Below are 18,575 nucleotides of genomic sequence, written 5' to 3' on the forward strand. Positions count from 1 at the left end.
ATACGAACTCACAATCGATGAGATCGACGGGAAAGTAAATTCTTGTGAAAAACTCAACGAGGCACAAAGAAATATATTAAAAAATTTAATTATCAAAAGAAAAGAAGTATTTGAAAAGAAACCCGGTCTTTTAACTACATATGAGCACGAATTGATTATTACAGACAACACACCTTAGTTTTGCCGACCACACCCAATACCCATCGCTGACAGACAAGACGCACTAGATGAGTTTGACAGAATGCTAAAATTAAACATAAGAAGACGCTGAAATAGCGTATATATAAACCAGATACAGATCGTAAGGAAACGCGACGGATCGGTAAGGCCGTGCCTAAACGCACAAAAATTAAACATGGTTCTCCAAAATAATTACGAGGGACCTCCCGGTATCGACGAGGTACTACAACGATGCGCTGATAGGCCAATAACAAGCGTAACAGATTTCACGGCTAGTTACTGGCAAACAGATTTACTTGGGCATTATATTTCCGCAAAAGGAATACGACCGGATCCGGAGAAAATACGTACAATTCGTAATTTCAAAAGACCAAAAAATTTAAAACAGCTACAAAGCTTCGTTGGATTCATAAATTTCTATTCAAAATTTATAAAACACTTTGCTGAAAGTCTAATACCATTATTAAATCTAATGAGAAAAAATGTGCTATTTCATTGGACAACTGAACATCAAGAAGCGTTCGAAAAAATAAAAACGCTTTTTGATGATAACATAATTTTAAAATATGCTGATCCAAAAAAGCCGTACATACTGACGACAGATGCGTCAGACCTCGCGCTCGCCGCGGTCCTCTCTCAACTAAACGATTAGGGAGTGGAAGAAGTTGTATGCTTTGTGAGCAAAACACTCAAGGCTAGCGAATGCTCATATTTTACTACAGAAAAAGAAATGCTCGTCCTTGTGTGGTCACTCAACCGCGAACTCATTAATATATGTAAAAACATAGAAAAGAGCCAGAGGCGGGATCCTCAAACACGTACACTAATCGACGAGCTTGTAGAAAACAACGAAAAAACTTGTAAGCGTTACGAACTTATAGATCATGTGTTATATAAAAAAGCAAAAGAGCGATCAAAAATTGTAATACCGACTAGCGTATTAAGAGACTTTATAAAAGAGGTACACAAAAAATACGGCCACATAGGGGGGCGAAAATTAAATAAAATGCTATGTGAGAATTTCTACGCATCAAGCTTACTTCAGAAAAAACACGGGTACTTTTATTTTTGGTTTTGCAAAGGATGGCATAGTTCGTTTCTTGATATCTCTGCCATATTTTGCATGGTATTTGGCATGGTCAATGCCCCCTTCCCAGAGTACGATTGTTTATAGGTATTTTACACTAACAAATTGAACTCTGACAAAAAAATGTTACATAGGTTTTTGTCGTGTTTTTTCCCGTAGAATCGATATCCGCATTTAGTTTTTCAAAATTACAACATTTTGGGTTATTTGTTTAAATAATTTGTTATAAACAATTGTGATCGACAAAAGAAAAAACACGGGTACTTTTATTTTTGGTTATCCAAAGGATGGCATAGTTCGTTTCTCGATATCTCTGCCTGGTTTTGCCTGGTTTTTAATGGGTTAACAAGCATAGATGTCTTCAGTAAATACGTTGTGTTTTACCCTCTCCGACGAGCTCACGCGGTAATTAAAAAACTATCAGAGGATTATATACCGACGTACGATAAACCACAAGCGGTAATATGCGACCCCTGGGACGCAATTTACGAGCGACAAATTTGTAAACGCGTTAAAAAACGACAACATTAAACTTGTATATTCATCGATCCGACACCCGCAAAGTAATATTGTGGAAAGGGTACACAGGGAATTAGGACGATTTTTTCGCACATTTGTAAGCGACAAACATAAAGGCTGGTCGCGATACGTAAAAATAATACAAAATATTATAAATGAAACGCACCACAAAACAACAACTTCGCGGACCGTTTCAAGTCCAAATAAGCCCGCGTATTCGTCGATAACTACGCGTACAAACTTGATTTCCTCCGCGTTACAGCCCTCGGTATCAGTTAACTCTAGTATTTTTATGACTCGTTCGCGCCTGGCTTCATTGTCTGCAAGTAGTTGATTGTTTAGCGCACTTACTTCTCTGTATTTATCTTGCTGCTTGTTCACGTCGATCATGCGCCGCAAGTTAGCTGTAAAGTCCGCGATGTTTTCAGCTGAGCCGTCCTCATTGGCTTGGTATAAAGTATTGTCGGCAACCATTTCGCATTCTAGCAGATCTACGATAGGGATCGCTACTGATATTTCGGTTTCGCCAATATTTATGCGTTCCGCACAGACCCATCCGTTTTTATGTTTGGTTATAAAATTGCCGAATAGCAGATTTGGCTGTAGGTCCGTCAGTGGAACCCACCCTATTTTGCATCGTTGTTTCGTACGTGCGCGCTAATTGTCATTTTGACCCTTGGGGGTATTGATATTTGCACATTTGACTCGAACGGTAACATTATATCACCGAGTTTGAGGCTCTTGTTGGCTGTATCCACGCATCCTTATGCATGTTTAATACGTCCCTGGTGTCTAATTTCGCCTTTATTCTTGCGTTTTGGGGATCTGTGGCGTTGTGCGCTTCCGTCGCGGTCTCTGGACCTGCGAGGGTGCCTGTAGTTACCGCGCTTTTTATCTTCGCCGTCCCCTGGTTGCCGGTGGTTTTTCCTGTCACGATAGTCGCACCGAGTATCTTCCAAGCCGCTTCCTCTTCTTTTTTTTCGAATGGCTTTTTTCAGGCGATTTTCTTTGGTTTTCATCTCCCCGATTTAGCGTTGCTTTGCGGATTTTTGTCTCTATTCTATGAGTTGGCTGCCCCGGCTTGGTGTGTTTTGGTCCACGCCAGGCTTTACCATCGTTGTCGGGTGAATCTACATCGCCTGTACTTGATTCCAGTCCGCTTACCAAGTTATCGGGCGAGCTAAACTCGGATGTTAGGTACGATTCCGTCTCCGATTCGTATTCCGTTTCTGAAGTTGAATTTGTTTCGCTATGTGCTGACGCCGCTGCAGCGAAGCTATGACGCTTGCGCATGTGCGTTGAACGTTTCCTGCGCCGCTCAGGTCTCTGACCTGGTACTACTTGCTTACACGCGCTTTTCGGCGAGCTCTTTGCTGCTCTTCGGTGAATTTCCTGCTGGAACTCGTTGCTGTAATTTCGGCTTGACGGAATTCTATCGCGCGGGCTTTCGCTCTGTTTTGTTCCACCGTGTTTAATTACTCTACTGCGTGAACTTTCCGTCCTTGCAGGTGACCTTTCGCGCTTGGGCGAAATTTCGCGGCGCGATTTTATTCTCAGATTATCGACTTGTTCGCGCTTCTGTAACCGCTGGTAACTTGTGCTGTTTGAATATTTTAAAGACATTTTCCCTTTGTTCTCGCTGTATTCTACTAACTTTTGTTAGATTTTTCTCAGTCGGAGCTGAGTACACGGTTTTTTTGGGTATCTAATTGGCGGCAATTCCGCCGAAAGCATGTTGCGCTTGTCGCGTGCTGTCGCTAGCTGTAGGGGGAGTTAGGTAATCTTGCGGTCTCGGACTGTTCACAAGCAGATCATCGTTACGCCAAACTATATTTTTTACGCCACAGAGATTTAATTTATTCTGCTGGCACCTTTTCTTTATTGCCAGCCACTTTGGCATTTCCATGGGTTCGCAGATTATTCCCCATTGCCTCGCGCTCGGTGATGTTAAGCTTAGTTGTAAATCTTCAAGCCTGCAGATTGAGCTCAGCTTGGCTATTCTTGGCTTTCATCATTATTGGGCTTGGATATTTCGCTTGTACGCGATACCGTACCGTTCTTCTCCAGAAGCTGCCGCTACGCCTCAGTCCAATTGTTAGTCATTCTCTCGCGCACGCGACTGCTGCCCGAACTACTCGAATCCGAATCTTTTGTATACAGCGTGCTTGCAACTGCTTTCCCGAGACGCGGTGGCATTTTTCTGTGCATATTATGACTTTTCTTGCACGCTGTAGTTGCTTGCGCGTTAGTATTGGGTTACCGTCTTTTTCTTTGGGACGCGCCCCAAGCTCGAGTGCACTTTTCGCTACGTTAATTAAACTCGGCGGAGCCATATTTGTACACTATTAATTTGGGTTTGATCGATTACTTATGGCGCGCGCTACTGTTATTTCCTTTTTTTTTCTTTTTTTCCCCACTGATTTTATCCACGGAAGCCAAGCTTTGCAAAAATTTTGTGAGAGACTTACAGTAAGATGACGACGAATACGCCTGCTGCTCGCATGGTGGTTGCTCTCGCTGTTGTCAGCAGCTGCTCCGCAATGACAACTGTGCTCGTTCGTTGGTCCAGGTAGGCTTGGTTGACTGAGATCAGCTAAGAGATTGGCTGGCGAGTGGATATTCGGTTGAGTCGGCTTCAGTGTGTTTTTGTCCTTTGTGCTCCGACGTGGTGTCGTGAGCCTCGGTGACCGCAAATTTATTTGCGCAGAATGTATCTTATTGATAATTTTCTTGCCTGCTGTAGCGGTATTTCATTGGCACCGTAGTTCTTGGAGATGTAGGGTATGTAGAATAATAATTTAATTACTAACCGTTGGTTTCATAAGGTAATATCGCGGTTACAGGTTCTATTTGGACCAAAGAAACGTGTGAAAAAGAAAAATTTCAAAAAGTTAAAATTAAGTTACTATTAGCAACCAAGAAAGTGGGACATCTAAAAAAGCGTTATAAATAAATTCTGCCATAGTCTTTTTGCGTTTAATAGGGCATATTTTTTCGTTATTTTCGAAGAAGAAAAATTCACCTAGGTCTCTTTCTTTTCAAAATAGCTTTTTTTATATTTAATATACATTTTTTATTATTCTACTCGACTTTTTTGAACAACTAGATATCTTACAAGACGTAGAAGATGATGATAAAGTAAAACCTGCCAAAAATGTCGAGTAGAATAATAAAAAGTAAAAATATAATAATAATAATAATAATCTTTATTGTTTCACTTGTCGTGTTTACAATCTTAGTGCTTTCGCTTTCTTTATTTACATTTTACTATACTCCTACTCTATCCTATACTAATGGGTCATGTGTGTCTCCGTAGGTTATGTTCCTGTTTGAATGTGTGCGAGTGTGTGATCTCTCCTGCTGCTTCTATTTTCGTGTCTGCGTGTCTGAGTGTGTGTAAGAGTATATGCGTGTGTGCGAGTCTGTCAGAGTATGTGTGTGTTTGTGAGCGTTTGTGAGTGTTTTTCCTCTACCCTGCCTATGTGTGTGTGTGTATTGATTACATTAATCAATCTTTCTTCTCTCTTCTTTTTTCTCTCCACCGTCGTCTGCTACTCTTCGTCCTCCTCCTCTGATTCTCCTGATCTCCAGATTTTGTATCGTCCCTCATCTCTTCTTTCTATCCCTTTTCCTTTCTTAACTATTCTATCCTCCTTCTCGTCCCACTTGTACATTTCTCCTTCAATTTCGGCTACCCATCGTCTTCTCCTTTTCTTTTCTTAGCCATATTATTCTAGATAGCTTCGCTAGATTTTTTCTTTCCCCATTTAGAATATTTTTCCAGTTGTCCTGCCTGTTACCTAATTTTTTACATCTCGAGAATACGTGCTCGTAACTTTCTTCCTCTTCTTTACATAACCTGCATATTCTTTCCTCCTCTTTCAGCCAGTATTTATATCCTCTTCCTCTGTTTTCCAGGATAATTTTCCTAACTCTGTTTCTATTGCATTGTGATCTGATTCTAGCCTATAAACGATGTTAATTTTACCTACCCATCTTTTTCCTTCCTCATTGGTGATCACATAATCTATCACTGAGCATCCTGCTCCTCCTATGTATGTGTATTCTCCCGTTTCGTCTCCTTCGGTATTACCATTTAATATACTGAATCCCATCTCTCTTGTTTTTTCTAGAAGTTCTTCCCCTTCTCTGTTTTTCTTTTCATCTTTCGATTCCCTATTCTCTTCGTTACCTTCTTCGTCGAGTCCGCCTCCTTCATGACCCGTTCTTGCATTCATATCTCCACACCAAATCAATTTCTCGCCCCTGGCGCTTTCCGTCATCCCCTCTATCTCTTTAAAGTTTTCTTGTTTTTCCTCTCTCATGTATATGGTACCTATCCACCATATATCTCTTTTCCCTATTATTCTCGCCCCTATAAATTCGTTTGTCTTTTCTTCCATCTACTCTACTCTCTCTGTTTTTATTCCCTGTTTTACCGCCATCACTATTCCCCCTTTCACTCTACCTCTTTCTCCCCCATTCTTCGTTTCCTGCAGACAGATTACATCAAACCCTTTTATATATCCCCAGGTCCTCTCATTTACACCTTTTATTCCCGCTACATTCCAATTCATTATTCTTATGTTTCCTTCCTCCTCGCTTTTCTTCCTCTCCTGTCCTTTTGTTTCTCCGAAAAAATTCCTGTTCTCTTTCCTTCCATAAATACTCTACCCCATTTATCCACAGTTTGTTATATCCTATTTTGACCTCTTTTCCCTCTTTTCATTCCTTTACCACGTATTCTCTCAGATTTTCTTTATTTCTTCTCTCTTTCCAGGTTAGATCGTGGTCTATGAATATATCAGACTCTTGTAACCTAGCCTTCTCTCACATGATAACGCCTTTTTCTTCCCAGTTTCTACATTCCGCCCCTATTCTTCGGATCTACCCGTTCAGTGACCATGTTTTCCTCAACGTTACCTCTACTTCGAATTTCTTCTTTATCCAGTCTTCTACCGTCAGAGGCAGGAGATGATAAAACCGGGAGAAAATTCTGGGAGGTGGTAAAAAGCAGGAAAAGAAAAAAGAGGATAAGATGCAGCAGCAAAATACAGAAAGAAGAGTGGCTAACTCACTTCAAAGGGCAACTAGGAGAAGAGATAGAGGACGAGTTGGGAGTAAGTTCACAGGGAGAAGATAAAGAAGGAGATGGAGAGGAGAACGAAAGAATATCCGAAGACGAGGTGAGAAAGGCAATTGGCAAGATGAAAAAGGGCACCGGGAGCAGATGGTCTACAAAATGAGGTATGGATACACGGAGAAGAACAGGTAATAGGGGAGATAATCGATATACTAAATAAAATAAGGAAAGGGGGAAAAATACCAGAAGAATGGAAAACAGGAGTGATTTCGCCGCTCTTCAAGAAAGGGAAGAAAGCGGAGGCAAAGAACTACAGAGGGATAACACTTATGAACACGGGATATAAACTATATGCAGAAATGATAAGAGAAAAGCTGGAAAACGAATTAGAGGGAAGGGAATTACTGGACGACACACAAATTTGTTTCAGGAAAGGAAGAGGGACAGCAGATGCTATTTTTATTCTGAGCAAGGCAATAGAAAAGGAATTAGATAAGAAAGGAGGTAAGGTATACGCGTTTTTCGCAGATATAAGAGCAGCCTTCGACAAAGTAAATAGGAGAGAGGTCTGGGAAATGATGAGAAAGCTAGGAATAGGTGTCAGAATAAGGAAGAGGGTAAAGGAATTGTACAAAGGGACTAAGAGCGAAATCAGAATAGAAGAGGAAAAAGATAGGAGGTTTCGAGATACATAAAGGAGTAAGATAAGGGTGCCCATTAAGCCCGACGCTATTTAACGTAGCAATGGCGGACATAGAGAAGGAACTAAGCAAAGTACAGGAAGGGGTGATAGTATTCGGAAAGAAGAAATTCTGGTCGATCTCATATACGGATGACGTAGTGATGGTGGCAAACAACGCGACAGGGCTAAAGCAGATGCTAAAATGAGAGGAAGAGAGCAGGTTTGGTTGGAGCTGGAAGGGACAGAGAAGGACATACAATGGCAGAGCTGGGAAAGTAAAATGAACGAGCCCAGACAAGCGAGAGTTATAAAAGAATTAATAAAAACACACTGGGAGAGACACCAGAATATCTCAGAAGAGTAGGTAACACAGGAAAAAAGGGGCTAGCGATAACGGCAAGATTTAGAATGGGAAATGAAGCAAGAGGATACAAATACTGGCTGAAAGAGGAGGAAAGAATATGCAGGTTATGTAAAGAAGAGGAAGAAAGTTACGAGCACGTATTCTCGAGATGTAAAAAATTAGGTAACAGGCAGGACAACTGGAAAAATATTCTAAATGGGGAAAGAAAAAATCTAGCGAAGCTATCTAGAATAATATGGCTAAGAAAAGAAAAGGAGAAGACGATGGGTAGCCGAAATTGAAGGAGAAATGTACAAGTGGGACGAGAAGGAGGATAGAATAGTTAAGAAAGGAAAAGGGATAGAAAGAAGAGATGAGGGACGATACAAAATCTGGAGATCAGGAGAATCAGAGGAGGAGGATGAAGAGTAGCAGACGACGGTGGAGAGAAAAAAGAGAGAAGAAAGATTGATTAATGTAATCAATACACACACACACATAGGCAGGGTAGAGGAAAAACACTCACAAACGCTCACAAACACACACATACTCTGACAGACTCGCACACACGCATATACTCTTACACACACTCAGACACGCAGACACGAAAATAGAAGCAGCAGGAGAGATCACACACTCGCACACATTCAAACAGGAACATAACCTACGGAGACACACATGACCCATTAGTATAGGATAGAGTAGGAGTATAGTAAAATGTAAATAAAGGAAGCGAAAGCACTAAGATTGTAAACACGACAAGTGAAACAATAAAGATTATTATTATTATTATTATATTTTTACTTTTTATTATTCTACTCGACATTTTTGGCAGGTTTTACTTTATCATCATCTTCTACGTCTTGTAAGATATCTAGTTGTTCAAAAAAGTCGAGTAGAATAATAAAAAATGTATATTAAATATAAAAAAAGCTATTTTGAAAAGAAAGAGACCTAGGTGAATTTTTCTTCTTCGAAAATAACGACAAAAATATGCCCTATTAAACGCAAAAAGACTATGGCAGAATTTATTTATAACGCTTTTTTAGATGTCCCACTTTCTTGGTTGCTAATAGTAACTTAATTTTAACTTTTTGAAATTTTTCTTTTTCACACGTTTCTTTGGTCCAAATAGAACCTGTAACCGCGATATTACCTTATGAAACCAACGGTTAGTAATTAAACAAGCAGCTGCAAAAAAATCATCAAAATAAATTAACAAATGTCTCTAGCAACAATTTGACAGTTAATCAAATCAGCTTTTGGCACACACATTGACAGTTGTATTGACCATCTTTTCCGTAAGTTACATCAACATCCATCGATTTTTTCGATAATAGTGCCTAAATTTCGAAAACGCATTTTTTCGCGTTCGGCATTGATTTTACACTTAACTAATTGATGAAAAAATAATTCAGGTGCATTTATGTGTAGGTAATTCAAGTACCTTCAACATAGCATGAGTTATTTTTCGGTCGATTATCTAGATTTTTATAGGCACTGCAAAAACTAAAAAAATGCGTAATTTTGCCACTTATATGCAAATTTGACAACTTTCCACCTCTCCTTTTTAAATAGTTTTTGGAAATTATCATTCTACATACCCTTTTTCGCCATAAAGTGCAGAAACATTGCTGTATTTAATTTTTGAAAATATATTACGAGTTTTCACCGTATTCGACTGGACTATATGTAAACGACAAACTCATATATATAGTAAACCAACATGGCGGAAGCATTCCACACTCTACACAGTGCTTAGATGGATGGTAGTTAGTTTTTCGGCTACAAAATGATATTCATGAAGAATATTTGTGATTATATGCTACTGGTACTAATCCTGGACAACGTAAATTTATAGAATGTGAAAGGGTTTATCAGGCCAGGCCAGGCCATCATTAAATGTGGGAAAAATGTAGTTTCTAAAAACAGTGGTACGATTAGCTTTGAAGCTGTCTGCGTGCAGACTACTGCTGTCAAAGATAAACATCCTCACGAAATTAATGGTGAAATATCGATAAGTGGCGATATTGTTCATTGCTCTTGCACATGTAAAGCTGGTCTAGGCGAGAAATCTAAGCACATTATTGCTGCTCTTTTATATATACCAGTAAGTTTGTAACTTATACCTAACCTATTTACCTTACATGTGCATTTGACCTTTTGCAACTAAAAATATTCTCTTTTGGAAATGCAGTGAACATACTGTTATCCTTCTAGTGATATTTGAGAGCTTTAAAGCAATTTTCCATGCATTAAACAAATTTATCTTTTCGGAGTTGCCGAAGATATTCTGCTTGTTTACAAAGCTTTCGTTCGCCAACACTCGAATTATGTTCACTCGAATTAAAACAACCTTTTACTGCATCTCTGTTAAAACTTTTTCTACTTTATGTGAACTCTCCAACTTCCATTCTAATTATTTTATTATTAAAAAATGCAAAATAAGATGCAAATTGGTATGGTTCTCAATGCAAACTTGTGAGATGAAGTACTTTCACTGCTCGCCACAAGGGGTCAGGGCAAGTGTGTGAGTTCCCAATACGACATTCGTCGCGACAAGTTATGTCTTCGGTACCACACAGTGTTGGTCCACATCTAGCCTGCAGAATACGGCCCCAGGGGCCAATGCGATGTTACCCTACACAGTGGGAGAAAATGGACAAAATTCGAGTCATTTGTCCACGCGTCATTTTTAATCGTAGAGCCATGATTTTTTTTTAAACTCTTTCAAAAAGCATCAAGTTTAAGCTACAGGTAAAAAGGTTTAACTCATCTATCCCAGGGAATAGCGAGATAAATCGCTTTATTTTTTCTTAAAATAATTAAGCCACACACCATAAGCCAGCTAATAACCTAAATACTTACCCCTAATCCGCTTAACCCCTAGAAACCACCCCTACCAAACCACAAGCAGGTTAACTAGCCTAACCCTGGGAACAGCGAGTTAAATCGCTTAATTTTTTCTTAAAATAATTAAACCATACACCATGAGCCAACAAATCACCTAAATACCTACCCCTAACCTGCTTAACCCCTAGAAACCACCGCTACCAAACCACAATAAAACATGGATTAAAAAAAAATCTTTATTCATGTCGATTTTTCACATTGAAATCATTTAAGATTTAATGTTTAGAGCGAAGAAATCGTGTCCTCGAGACTTAAACTTCGGTGTCACAGTTTAAATTTTGAAAAAAAAAAGGGTAAAAGCACATAAAATGGCGGCTAACACGGGAAAATCGTGAAAAATTTCCAGAATTTTTTACTTGAGAATGATAGACTTTAGAAAAAAATTTACTGAAGATAAAGTTCTTAGATTAAATAAAAAAATACGTTGAAATTCTATCGGAATTTTTTGAAGATTTCTCGAATTTATTATATTATTGTATAATTTAATATAATTAAATCTATTGATCATACGAGTGTTAGATGGTTAAATGTTTATTTTTGAATTTATTAGATTATAGTATAATACATACAAATATTGATCATTCGATTTTTCGATGGCTAAATATTTACTTTTTGAATTTATTAGATTATAGTATAATACGTACAAATATTTATTTTATCATATTGAAAAAAACAGTTTAAATTTAAATTAAGTTTACTTCCGTCAAATCTAAGAATATTTCTCTTCAGTAAAATTTTTTCTATTACGTCTGTCATAACATAAGGCATACGTGCGTTCTGTTGATTCTAACTCTATGTATTTATTTTTTGTTAATTAATACAGCTGCGATTAAAGAATCAATCAACTTTTATTTCATATTTTCTGTTACTACATTAATAAACACATGAACTTCAATTTTAATTGAGGATGTAAAATTACTTAACTTTTTTCTAATATTTCATATCAGCAGTAGTCATTTTTAAGATTTATTTAGAAATGAAATAATGGATACAGACATCATATTGATTTTCTTAATAAAATAAATACTTACCCTAGTGGAAATGGATTGTGTGCCAAAGTGTGCCAGTGTGTCATAATGTTCGGAAATTTATTACACTTTGGCATACCTTGGTATACTTTGGCACACTCTAGCATACTTTGGCACATTTTGACACACATGGGTTTTTCGGAAATTGAGGACTTAGAAAATTTTTGCACGAAATCTGGAAAACTTGTATTCTCGACGGATTCCTTGGTTGAGGCATGTTTTTCCAACATTTACGGCGGACAGCAGCTTTAAGGCAATTATGGGCAATTGTTAATTAATATTTTAAAAGTACTAAGTATCATCTAAAGCTGCTTGAAGTACATGAGTTTAAATTTTTGTATTAACTGTAACGAGTATTTGTGGCTCAGTGGTAGACCTTCAGCTTACTAACCTAAAGGATCCGGGTTCAAGTCTTACCGACGCTAGAATTTTTTTTTTTATTAAATTATTTATTGTTACCTTCTATAACTGGGACTTCAAGCTCCATGCGTGCCGTCGATATGACGGCATCGTGCAATGGCAATGTTTTGGCGTGCGGGCGGCGGGATATATCTCACTGTACCGAAGTGTACCAAAGTGTGCCAAAGTGTGCCAAAGTGTAATAAAGTGTGCCATGCTGTGCCATACCGTGCTAAACTGTGCTATACTGTGCCATACTTTGTCAAAAAAGAGATGTTTGTTTCCGAAAAACCCATGTGTGTCAAAGTGTGCCAAATTTCTGAATTTGAACACTTTGGCACACTTTGGCACAGTATGGCACACTTTGGCACACTTTGGCCCACTTTGGCACACTTTGACACACTTTAATATACTTTGGCATACTTTGGCACACCCAATTATTTCCACTAGGGTAGGTGAAAACGAAATGGTATTTACTTTGTCAATAATAATTTTCTGAAGGGGTATAAAATTTATTAAATAACTACAACGTAGAATTATTTAAGAGCTAAAATAATGTTACTCAATATAGAACACTCATATTTATGTGAATTAATATGGAATCATCCTAGTGAGCAAAATTGTATTCTCGACATAGTTGTAAATGATGTAAAAATAAAGTAGGCACTTTCTGAAAGACATACACAGCATCTAAGAAACCAACTAACCAAATCATTTTATCTAAAATATAAACTAAAATGGCAAGATGTTTCTCGAAAGAAAGATGTTTTTAAATCGAAACACAAAGAATTTTTTGAAAATTCTTTTGTGATTCAGTTACTTGACGAAGCTTCAACGTCAAATATAAATACTTCAACATCAAATATGAATACTTCAATATCAATCATGAATAATGAAGCTTTAACATTATTTACTAGTAATACTTCACGTACTTCTGAAAAATTTTCTAATGTTCGTAATATAGGTCGACCTCATATAAGTTATGACAAAGGATGTTCAAAACTAAAAAATAGACGAGCTCGTGAAATCTCTGTAAAGCATTCTAAAGAGGAGCTATCGTTGGCGCTAAAATTAAAAGAACAAACATCTTCAGCAGATAATACTACGGATACTATAGAAAATGTATGTAGTACCGAATATACAAATAAAGTATTAGCGATGTTTATGGACTTAGATTTCACAAAACGAACATATAAGAAATTAAGGAACCACACTTACAATATGCATGGAAATAAATTATATCCACCTTATTCTGCAATCGTAGAAGCTAAGAAAGCTTGTTACCCTGAGCATATCACTTGTTCTAATAGTGGAGCGAAAGTTCATTTTATATCTTTGCTAGAGCATACTATAAAACGGATTCTAATGACTTTAGATAAAGAAGTATTAACAAATGCAACGAAAAGTTTAATATTTGTGGGCAAGTGGGGAATGGATGGAGATTCAGAACAACAGACGACAAGACAAAAATGGAATTTTGGTGATGTCGACTCCACCGATCTTGAATCAAGCGATGATAATTCTGTTTATCAAACTACAGCCACTGACGCATCTGTATTTATTTGTAATTTTGTACCTCTGCAGCTAAGGACTACAAAAAACGAAATTTTATGGGTTATATATTATTGTCGTCCAATAAATTTCTTTCAAATTTCTTAAAGAAAGCGATAAAGTAACCGAGAAACATTACAAAAATATTTCAGCATTGCTAAAGAAAATAAAAAATTATAACTTTGAATGTATGGAGATGGCATTTGACGTAGCATTTGATATAAAATGTACCATGATAGATGGCAAAGTATGCAATGTTTTAACTAAACAAAAGGCTTCTTCTCGCTGCAACATTTGTGGAGTTATTCCTAAAGATATTAATGATATGAATTTTGTCTTAAAACTTCAGGGCAATACGGAGTTTTACCAATGGGGATTTCCTATCTTACACACCTGGTTTCGATGGATGGAATATATTTTACATATTTCTTACAATCTAGATTTTAAGAAAGGATCAGCAAGAGGTTCATATAAAGATTTGAAAAAAGAGAGAAAATCGTTAGTTCAGCAGTTTTTAAAGAGCAAACTTGGTTTAACGGTAGATGTAGTCAAGCAAGGTTCTGGAACAACTAACACAGGAAATGTGGTACGTTCTTTTTTTGCGAAATCTAAAGCAGTATCTCAAATTATCGGTGTAGACGAAGAGTTATTAATTAGAATGCATGTAATTCTACAAATTATATCTTGCACAAAAGAAGTTAATTTAAACGCATTTAAAAAATATTGCTTAGAAACTGCTAAAAAATGCATAGAAATTTACCCGTGGTATAAGATGCCACCTTCTGTGTATAAAGTGCTAATACATAGATGTGACATTATGAGGACATTTGATGGACCTATTGGGTATTTTTCAGAAGAAGCCCAGGAATCCAACAACAAAATATTTCGCCATGCTCGAGTTCGACATAGCAGAATGTATGAAAGAAGAAAGACGAATGAAGATATACTTCATTATTGCTTAGTTTTATCAGATCCAGTCATAAGCAGCTTGCGAGATGTTGCAGAAAAAAAAAACTAAAGAATTAACTTCACAAGCTCAAACATTTCTGATGAAATGATAATTCAGTAATTCTAATCCTCAATAAATGTCTCAACTTTGCTATGTAAAAATTATAAAACATTACAGATATAAAAACTAAAAAAAATTAAAAACAACAAAAAAACCTCTTTGAAGACTGCAACATTGACGTGGTGAATGGGCTTAAATATGTTTCAACGCAGATGACTAATAGCAGTTCATTAAACAATTACAGCTAACAAATAATGTGACTAATGTACTTGTAATAATGTCTTGAATTACGTGGTTATACGATTCTGCGTGTTTCCGGTCTGGCCTGTGGAGTGGATTTTTATTATTTTTAGAAAAAATAAAGCGATTTAACTTTCTGTTCCCAGGGTTATGTTAGTTAGCCTGCTTGTGGTTTGGTAGGGGTGATTTCTAGGGGTAGGGGGTGAGTGGTTAGGTGGTTAGCTGGCTTATGGTGTGTGGCTTTATTATTTTAAGAAAAAATAAAGCGATTTAACTCGCCGTTCCCTGGTACAGATGAGTTAGACTGCTTGTGGTTTGGTAGGGGTGGCTTCTAGGGGTCGCATGGGTTTAGGGGAAGGTGATACAATAATTTCAGCACCTGTAGCTTAAACTTGATGCTTTTTTAAAGAGTTTAAAAAATAATCATGGCTCTACGATTAAAAATGACGCGTGGCTCGAATTTTGTCCATTTTCTCCCACTGTGCCCCAGTGAAAAAAAATGATGTGCCAAACAGTGCCAATATATGTCAAAATTGTGGCACAATTGTGTCAAAACGTGAACATTTTGAACATTTGATACACTTATGGCACAGTTTGGCACAATATTGGCACAGTTTGGCACAATATTGTCACAGTTTGTCATACTGAAAATTAATAAAATTTGTGCAAATTTTATCGCAGTGTCTGGCACAGTTTGGTACAGATTGGCATAATATTGGCACAGATTGACACAATATTGGCACAGATTGACACAATATTGGCACAGATTGACACAATATTGGCACAGTTTGGCATAGTTTGGCACAGAATTTTCTTTGGAGAAGTTGTTTAGAATTATTAAAATTCATAAAATTTACATAATGAGGGTCTAAATAGGTGTTACCATCCGGATGATAACACCAAAACTCTGGATGTGAGCTCCAAAATTTTTATTTTATAATAATTTTATTTAAACAAAATTTTATATCGAATACTTTAATGTGTTGATGTGTACCAAACTGTGCCAAACTGTACATATGTTATGCCAAACTGTGCCAATATCGTGTCAAACTTACCCAATATCGAGGAAAACTGTATCAATATCATGCCAAACTGTGCCATAATGCACGAAAATTGAGTAAATAATTGTAGTAAAATTGATTATGTCAAACTGATTATGCCAAACTGGGCCAGAACTGTGCCACAGCTGTGCCAAAACTGCGCCAAACTGTGCCATAAGTGTGTTAAATGTCTAAAATGTTTTGGCACAGTGATGGCACAGCACTGGCACAGATTGGCATATTTTTTATTTCCACTGGGGTATCTCGATATATATAATTTGGTCTTCTGGTATAACTGTGGGGGTTCCAACATCTCACCACCACCGCAGCAGTCGCAAACAGACGCTGCCTCCGTGACCGGACTTTACCTAGAGCGGGAGCTCCCCTCTCATCAGCTTCGGATTGTCGCGCCGCCTGGCGAACCACCACGGCGTGGCAGTCGCGAGCAGATCTTAATCGCTAGTTGCGATCAGTTACGGCCTGGCTGCCGATCAGGAAAGTCTCTTCTTATTTTGCAATCGGAGAATAAAGTTTTTATTGAAGTCTGAACTCTGTCTCATTATTTAGTACGACCCTGTCAATCCCGATCCGCTTTCATACGAATAAGCTGGCGCGAACAGCTTCGTCCAGCAAATAACTTACAGATCTTCCAATTTTATCCGCCAGAAGTGCCACTTTTGCTTTAACTTGCGAATAGCACTCTATTCCTTGCATCTCTTCTATTTTAAATGTGTATGTATAAAAGTGTCCGCACAATTACCTAAAGTGCTAAAGCAAAAATCACTCTCTGTCCACACAAATCACGTCTCAAGTTTGCGCATTTCCGAAAAGTTATGCACCAGTCCGCATAAGTCCGCAAAAGTCTGCATAAGTACTGTTTCATATATAAGGGTCCCCGCACGCTAAAAACTTAAGTTCATGGGAATAGGAAATAAAAAGGAATAAGGGGGAATCAGGCGGAACAAGTCACTTATTCCCCTCGTTCTCGCTTATTTCCAAGCATGGCGTAACCTAACCTGCAGGAGATTTTTTGTTTTTATTTATTTTTTTATTGAAAAATATAAAACAATTTAGTTTACAATCAAAATTTAGAGAAACTGTCTATGCATTAAAATATTAATAAAATAAATTGTAAAAGTGTAAGGTATACTCAAGGGTATACAGCTGTAGATTTCTTACTTGTTTGATGAAATTACTCATCATATCTATCTAGTTTGTGAAATAGTATAACTATTAGGGTACGTGCCAGTCCGCCCAACGCGCCATTCCGCCCAACGCGCCATTCCGCCCAACGCAGAGAAGTTCGTCTGCTCGAGAGCGCTAGAGCGGGGGTATAGTCTGTACGGCCAGAGTATAACACTGAGCGCTGTCTCGCATGAGGACACCATGTTAACATGTAATCATCGTTAAGCGCGACGACGATTTAATTTGTAATAGCGCTTCTTGAAGAAAGTAAGTGTTAAATTAACTAATTATATTATTCATGATATAAATTTGGTAAGATGTACATCCGATTATTAATTTTGAATTAATAATAAGACTTCGTAAATATATAGCAGTTATGCATATTCGAAAAAGAAAAAATGCCAAAGGAACTGTTTGAGCGATTGAACTTATTTTTATCGAGTAATCTCGATAGAAGTAATATTTAAAAATAACATTAGTAAAAACACGTTTCATACAAAAATTCATATTCAAATGACCTGCGCAATTGCTACACTGTCTTCAAAAACCCTGTTGAATTTGTTATTATACATTCAGAAACAAATCGTCAAAAATACGAATATTCTGTTCTGTACATTGCATTCAAGTAAAGCGCTTTAACCAAACTACTCCACGACCCCCGAATTTTATTTAACAGAATTACCCGCGCGCAGCAAGTTTGATAATAATTTAGTCGGCAAATCATAGGGAGGCGAGCGAATGCAAGCGATCGCTCTAAAACTAAAATGCTAAAATCTACCTATCCCGCGCGCAGCAAGTCTAATAGCGAAATACGTCAGCAAATCGGAGCAAGGCTAACAAGCGCTAGCGTTGATATAAAACGGAAATGCTCAAATCCACCTACCCCGCGCGCAGCGAGTTCTATAATAATACATTTGGCAAATCGGAGGGAGCGAGCGAATGCGAGCAATCACTCTTAAACTGAAAAGCTCAAATCCACCTGCCCCACGCGCAGCGAGTTGAATAATAATTTAGTCGGCAAATCGGAGGAAGGCAAGCAGAGGCGAGCGAACACTCTAAATCAAAATGCTCAAATCCACCTACCCCGCGCGCAGCGAGTTCGATAATAATTGAGTCGGCAAATCGGAGGAAGGCGACCAAAGGCGAGCGATCATCCTCAAACCGAAATGCTCAAATCCACCTGCCCCTTGCGCAGCGAGTTCGGTAATAATTTAATCGGTAAATCGGATGGAGGCGAGTGAATGTAAGTGATCATTCTGAAAATGAAATGCTTAAATCTACGTACCCCATGATCAGCCAGTTCGATAATAATTTAG

Source organism: Nasonia vitripennis, assembly GCF_009193385.2.
Source record: "Nasonia vitripennis strain AsymCx chromosome 2 unlocalized genomic scaffold, Nvit_psr_1.1 chr2_random0002, whole genome shotgun sequence".
NCBI classification, from domain to species: domain Eukaryota; kingdom Metazoa; phylum Arthropoda; class Insecta; order Hymenoptera; family Pteromalidae; genus Nasonia; species Nasonia vitripennis.